Source organism: Tarenaya hassleriana, unplaced genomic scaffold (assembly GCF_000463585.1).
Source record: "Tarenaya hassleriana unplaced genomic scaffold, ASM46358v1 Cleome364, whole genome shotgun sequence".
Taxonomy (NCBI): Eukaryota; Viridiplantae; Streptophyta; class Magnoliopsida; order Brassicales; family Cleomaceae; genus Tarenaya; species Tarenaya hassleriana.
The window spans coordinates 65746-73028 of record NW_010966691.1 but is presented as its reverse complement, the minus strand read 5'-3'; the positions used below and the strand labels follow the sequence as shown (position 1 = coordinate 73028).

General features: G+C 42.8%; 1 long non-coding RNA gene across 1 annotated transcript; it reads right to left on the bottom strand.

Moving 5' to 3' along the window:
• Positions 1 to 594: 594 nt before the first annotated feature.
• LOC104822544 lies at positions 595 to 1332 on the bottom strand. Its single transcript, XR_773220.1, has 2 exons — positions 1126 to 1332; positions 595 to 865 (listed from the first exon to the last, which is right to left on the bottom strand). It is a non-coding gene; the product is annotated as an uncharacterized LOC104822544 (long non-coding RNA).
• Between the last annotated feature and the right edge of the window lie 5951 nt (positions 1333 to 7283).

The window sequence follows — 7283 nt, the reverse complement described above, 5'->3', positions numbered from 1 at the left end:
CTACTTGCTGGAACGGACGGTATGCGTGCATTTCTGGACCGTCCGTTCTGGGCTTCAGATTTTCCGAAATTAAACCGAATTAGGGTTAAATCACTTTATAAGAAGGAGATTAAAAACCCTAATTAAGGGAGCCGACTTGAGAACACTTGTAAGAGACTTTTGGTGAGATCTAAGAGCTTGAGAGTGTGATCAAAGTCCGTTTTTCTCAAAGCACAAATCGAATAGAAGATTCGAGTCCTAGCAGACAAGTTCCAATCGTTGGAATCCATCCCGAAGTGTGGATACGTGTAGAGGGCAAGGTATTCTTCCTGCCTTTCATGATCAGACATGTTCTTCGATTGATACAGGCCCCGGATCGATTGAGGTAAGCGTTCTAACGTTTCTACGATTCATAGAAGCATGGTTCTAGGGTTTCATTAAATTTTTGTTTTATATCCGCTGCGCAAACCCTAGAATCGATCTCTTAGGAATTAGATTCGCTCATGAGATCCCAGAAATCCCAACATTTCATACAAAGGAAAAGAAAGACCTGTTGTGTGTGTTGAAATAGACGAGGTTTTGGATGACTCTACGTGAAGGCTGTTGCAGTCCAAATATCAGAGTGAACAAGATCAAAACAATTTTCATAAATAGTTTGAGAATCGTGAAAAACAGAGCGACAATGCTTTCCTAGAATACAAGCCTTACACAACTTATGGTCATAAGCAACTTTAGGTAAGAGATGCTTAAGCGCTTTGTAGTGAGGATGCCCTAGCCTAGCATGTCAGACAGAATTAAGAGCAAATGCAGGACAACTTGAGTCTTCAATCAAGTAGAGATTATTCTTCAACGCTCCCTTTCCAAACATATGACATGTCTTAGTATCCTGAAATGCAACACCATTAGAATCAAATGTGACGAAACAATCAACATCTTTGGTGAGTTCCGGGACAGAAATGAGATTTGTCGTGAAATCTGGAACATATAGGGTAGGAAGTTCTTTATCAAACATTGTAATAGTTCCTTGTCCTTTGGCCATTTTGATGTTTTTAAAACGAGTTGAATCACAAAACATGTGATGAGTGGCTCCTGAATCAATAACAACAAGTTTATAATGAGAGTTGAAGAAGGCTTTCCCATCATTACCATTCTGCTTGTTGAGATTCATGGCTTGGATGAATTGCTTGATGCATTCAACATTCTCTTTTGTAAAGACATCATCCTGCAAAGCTTGCATTGCAGCACCTTTGTTTGGATTCTGGAATTTAGATGGTTTGAGATGGGGATGAAGAATCCAACACTTTTCTTTTACACGCCTTGGTTTCTTGCAATGATCACACTAAAGAAGTTTAGAACGAGCATAGAAGGAATGGAGAGAAAAGAAATGAACAAAGAAAGATCTTATTAAGATAATTCATTCTAGTACAAGAGGATGCTATTTATAGAGAAAGGAAAGAGAACAATCATTAATGAACTAGCTGTTAGAGTTGTGCATGTGCAGCAGCATTTAATGAGGTTGTTGGCAGATTTAGACATGAAGTAAAGTGGTTGTTTCTTGGTGTGCAAGTGCCCAGCGTCCATATTGTGATTTAATGCCCTTATCCTTGTAATCCAAGCAATCTCATGGTACTCGTGCATATGCAACTTCATATGCAACAACCTTCACGTAGAGTCATCCAAAACCTCGTCTATTTCAACATTCTCCCTCAAGATTGGCTGTGGATAAACCACAAGACCAATCTTGGAAAAGAGTTTGTCAAGAACAGGAGAGTTTGTGGCTTTTGTGAATATGTATGCGAGCTGATCAGAACTCCTGGTGTACATCGGGGAGATAATTCCTTGATCAATCTTCTCACGAATGAAGTGACTGTCGACTTTAATGTGCTTTGTCCTCTCGTGAAATATAGGATTTGCAGCTGTGTATGGCAGCTTGATTGTCGCAATGCAGTGGTATCGGTTGAAATATTTCGATCCCGAGATCACGCAGTAGTGACTTTATCCACATTAATTCACAAGTAATGTTTGCCATGGCTCTGTATTCAGCTTCAGCGCTTGATCTTGCTACAACTGTTTGCTTCTTGCTTTTCCATGTCACGAGATTGCCCCCAACAAACGTCGGTAGCCCAAGGTTGATTTTCGATCGAACTTGTCACCTGCCCAATCTACATCAGAATATCTGTGACACCCATAACCCGTCTCCCGCTCATGAGTTGTGCCACATGGACGCTCAAACATATAATAAAATAGCGGGAATTTAAAAATATTTTATTTTATTACACACGCAGCGGAAAAGCAAGTATATGTTTACAAACTCACGTACAGTAGTATACACACCAACATAGAGACGGTAACCACAATATAAAACAAGGTCAAGTCACCGCCCGTACAAACCAACATAAGTCCAAATGAAGAAAAGTACATGATCCAGAAAAACTCCTCATGCGTCACCAGTACCCTCGTCCTGCCGCTGCCAATACTGTTCCGTGCCTGAAACATTGCATAACAACGTCCATAAGCTACGTGCTTAGTGAGTACTTTGGGTTAGACCCGAAGATCATACTCAAATTGCAAATGGCCAAACACAAACAATATTATACACACAGTACATATAAGTGTATACATATATATACACACTCCATGCCATCAAACATCGTTCACTCAATCGCACAAATAATTCACTTATCACACACACTCAGTGCAAATGACAAGTCATCGGACATAACCATCAAATCATCTCTATGTGCATCGCACACATAGGATACCGCAAGGATCTGGTCTCACCAGTCCAGGACATATGTACACAAGTCATAGCTCGACCCATCGGGTCTCCCAGTAATATCCGTACCGTCAAATAATCTCCACGTATGCATCACACACGTGGGTAAGGACGCTCCATGTGCAACGCACATCCCCCGCTCTCCTCGGCAATCGCTGGAACAATAAAACACGTCATCCAAATCCCTACTCCATAAAACATAATACATCAACCATCCCCTCTGTTATCGATGTCACCTCTCGATACCAGAGTGTCAGGTGCCTCCTCCAGGCCACCACCGACTATGTCGAGCAAAGTCAATACAAAACTGACAACCTCTCGCCGGCCGTCCGCCACAGAGAAACTCATTGGACCCGAGCTCAGGTCTTTCTGAGTTCCTTCGCATAACCTCGTCGGGAGAATCGCTCAATCCCGAGTCACGGGTAAATGTATTGCCAGTCTTTGCCGGGAGAATCACTCAATCCCGAACCCGTTCCATAGCTAGTGGAACGTTGGCGCGGTTACAGTGTAACCGTAAGATTTCCTCAACCCCATGATAGCCGAATCGCTCAAGACTATCACGTGTATCATCGGCTCCAAGCTCTGCCTGTGGGCAATCAATCACAACCATGCCTCCTCAATACGAAACCCGACCCGGGTCAGAGATCACAAAGAGGAGATCTCAGCCAATGCAATCATCGGAATATCACATCAACCCGCTACAATCACACGCTCAACCTTATCCCGACCCTCCGGAATAAAGTCTCGCGCCATGCCAACTACCCGATTCCCCATTCACATGCACTCATATATCATTATACTTTAATCGGATATACATACGTCTTTACTCGTCATTTTGGTTATCTCGTTTCCATTACATTCATTCTATTCTTTTACCCTCCGATCCGATCAAATTGGGTTCCGACCATCTCGGATTACCAATTCAGCTCGTTCCGAAGGTTTTACTTACCGTAGGTCGTTTTCATTCAAGTTTCATGAGATTCGGGTAGGGAACGGGTCTAGGTAGATCACGTGTAGGGGTCGGTTGCATCGGATTCCGTTCGATCCGAAGGAACGAATGAAAACGGGGAGACAGGGGTCCAGAACGGATGGCCTACCCCGTCTGGAACGGACGGACTGGGTGGTCTGATCCCTTCGGTCTGGCCGAAGCTGGAACGGATGCTCCGCAAGGAATGGAACGGACGGTCTAGGTCCAGAACGGACGGTCCAGGTCCAGAATGGACGGTCTAGACCCGTCTTCTTCCTCGCGACCCTACAACCCTAGAACGAACGGTCCATGCATGGACCGTTCGGTCCAAGCCTGGACCGTTCGGTCTAGGCGTACCAGGAACTTCGGGTTCCAAATTTTCGCACCAAACTCAACAAGCTATACACCAAAATGATCCTTAGAACATCAGGAATCCAAATCTAACACCAATTTCATGCAATTTTCACTCAAAGCAATCAAATCTCCATTTTCAATTTGATTATCATTTTCGGGCATAATCCGAAACACTCACCTAATTCAAATTCGAGCTTTGGGCTTTGTTGGGAAGGTTTTCTAGAGTTGATTGCTTGGTTTATTTGTTGATTTCGATCGAAATAGTAGCTCCAATCGAAGATCCAAGTTTTCGGACTTTTGAGAGAGTTTGTGGGAGAGTGTGAGAGTGAAAATGACTGAAGAATGGCGGATTTGGGGGCGAAATCCCGCGTCCCAGAGGAAGCAGGAGGTGTCCTCGCCAAGCAGGAGGTGTCACGCGCCGGAGGGAGGCCGAAATTGCGGCCGTGACTCAGCAGAAGGAAGAGGAGGCGCGCGATGTCCGACTCAGCCCCGTCGGAACGGACGGTCTGCTTGTCAGACCGGACGTTCTGGCCGTTTTCGCCCGTTTTTCTCGCTCGTTTCGGTCCAATCCTTCGGGTCAACTTGGTTAGGGTCTAATTCAATATTTTAGGGATATTTTTATGACTCATATTTGATTTTCTAAAATTCGGTTTCAAAGTTGAATTTACGGGTTATTACAATATCCAACTATCTCTGTGTGCATGTTGCGTTCCATCCATAATCCTTTACCCGGTGACCCTTTCAGATATTTGAGAATCCGATCAACCATCTTCCAATGTTGTGTTGTAGAAGCATGCATCCATTGACTTACCTGATTCACAACAAAACATAGATTAGGTCTTGTAATAGTAAGATAGATAAGTTTACCCACAACGCGACGATATTGATCAATATCTTTGTGAGATTCCCCCTCGCGTTGATCCTTGTAATTTTCTTCAAGGGGAGTTCGACCAGGTTTTGCTGCAAGTTTTCCTGTCTCACTAAGCAGATCAAGAATATACTTTCGTTGAGATAAAAATAATCCGTTTTTTGAACGAGAAATTTCAATGCCAAGAAAGTATTTGAGTTCGCCTAGATCCTTGATATCAAAAGTCTTTTTCAAAAAGGTTTTAGTATCTTGAATACCCTTTTTGTCATTTCCAGCAATAATTATATCGTCAACATAGATGAGAAAAACGATTATACCAAGATCTCCTTGAAGAGTAAAGAGAGAGTGATCAGCCTCACTCCTAGTGAATCCATGTGTGATAAGTGCATTGTGTAGTTTGTGATACCATGCACGCAGAGATTGCTTCAGTCCATAGATTGTTTTCCTTAACTTGAAAACCTTCCCATTTTCTTGGTCTTCAAGATATCCCGGAGGTGGCTGCATATATATTTCTTCTGCAAGTTCACCTTGAAGAAAGGCGTTTTTTACATCCATCTGCCACAAATCCCAATCAAGATTAGTTGCAAGAGAAAGGATAATACGAATTGAAGGTAACTTAGCAACAAGAGCAAATGTTTCAGTATAGTCTTCTCCATAGGTTTGTGTAAACCCCTTTGCGACGAGTCTAACTTTGTATCTCTCAATATCACCATTGCTGTGATATTTTATTTTGAAGATCCATTTGCAGCCTACAACCTTTTTATTTTCCGGAAGAGATACAACATCCCATGTGTCATTTCTTTCAAGTGCATCGATTTCATCCTTCATTGCATTTATCCACACGTGGTGCTCCTTAGCTTCTTCAAAAGAACATGGCTCCTTCCCCTGATCAATTTTACTCAAGAAAACGTGCTCATTAGATGAAAAGTTAGAGATAGAATAAACTTCTTGAATAGGATGAGCCACAACATGGCCATTGAAATAAACCCGCTTTTTGGACCATTCCGAGATCGGAGCTTTTGGTCTTGAGCTTCTTCGAAGAATTGGATTTTCATGAGTACTTAGCCTTGTGCTTCTTCGAAGTACTTGAGTTTCGTGGGGGTTAGCAGACTCGGTAGGCATATTACCGTTGTAATGTTCCTCTTTATTGTCGATCATAGGTGGTTCCCCCTCTCTTTCAGTGGTGTTTGATTCTTGATAATGCGGTTCTTCCACCTCATCATTCCCATTCATTGGATCTTGAATTTCCTCTTGGTTTTCACATGATTCACCACTTTCTTTATATTGAGACTCATTACTTTCATCTTGATGTTCCTGATTGTCCCTTGATTTTTCATCGAGTCCACTATCATTGTTTGGTTGTTCCTGCACTGCCTTTAAAAGGTGTAATAATGATGCATTATAATCAGGGAAAGAATTTGTGAGAGTTTCCAAGCTCTTCCAATCCTTTACCGCAAAGTACCCATTGTCTTCATCAAATATGACATCTCTTGAGATAAACTCACGCTTGGTTTCAGGTTGATAGCACTTGAACCCATCTCGATAAGTGATCCGCCACTGTATTCTCCGTTCCTTTCCTATCACGGATTTCTAGATCAAACTCTTGCAGAAGCAACACCCATCAGATCAGCCTTGGTTTAGCATCCTTCTTCGTGAGCAAGTACCTCGAGGCAGCGTGGTCCGTGTAGATGATGATTTTAGAACCCACCAAGTATGATCTAAATTTCTCGAAAGCAAAGACTACAGCAAGGAGCTCTTTCTCCGTGGTGGAGTAATTCATTTGAGCATCATCGAGCGTCCGACTTGCATAGTATATAGCGTAATGCTTTCCATCCTTCTTTTGTCCCAATACGGCTCCGACCGCAAAATCACTAGCATCACACATCAACTCAAAAGTAATACTCCAATCCGAGGGTTGGATAATCGGGGGTGATACTAGCGCCTTCTTCAAAACTTCAAACGCTTTGTGGCATTCCTCATTAAGCACAAATGAGATATCCTTGCCCAAAAGCGCAGTCAAAGGTCTCGCTATTTTCGAGAAGTCTTTGATTAACCTCCTATAAAACCCGGCGTGACCCAAGAAGCTTCGGATCCCTTTAACATTGGTCGGTGGGGGTAGCTGCTCAATCACTTCCACTTTCGCTCTATCCACTTCTATTCCCTTATCCGAAATTCGATGACCAAGTACAATGCCCTCTCGCACCATGAAGTGGTATTTCTCCCAATTCAAAACCAGATTCGCCTTGAGACACCTGTCTAACACTCGATGGAGATTGGTTAAACACGCATCAAAGGAGGGTCCATGGACAGAAAAATCGTCCATGAACACTTCCATAATA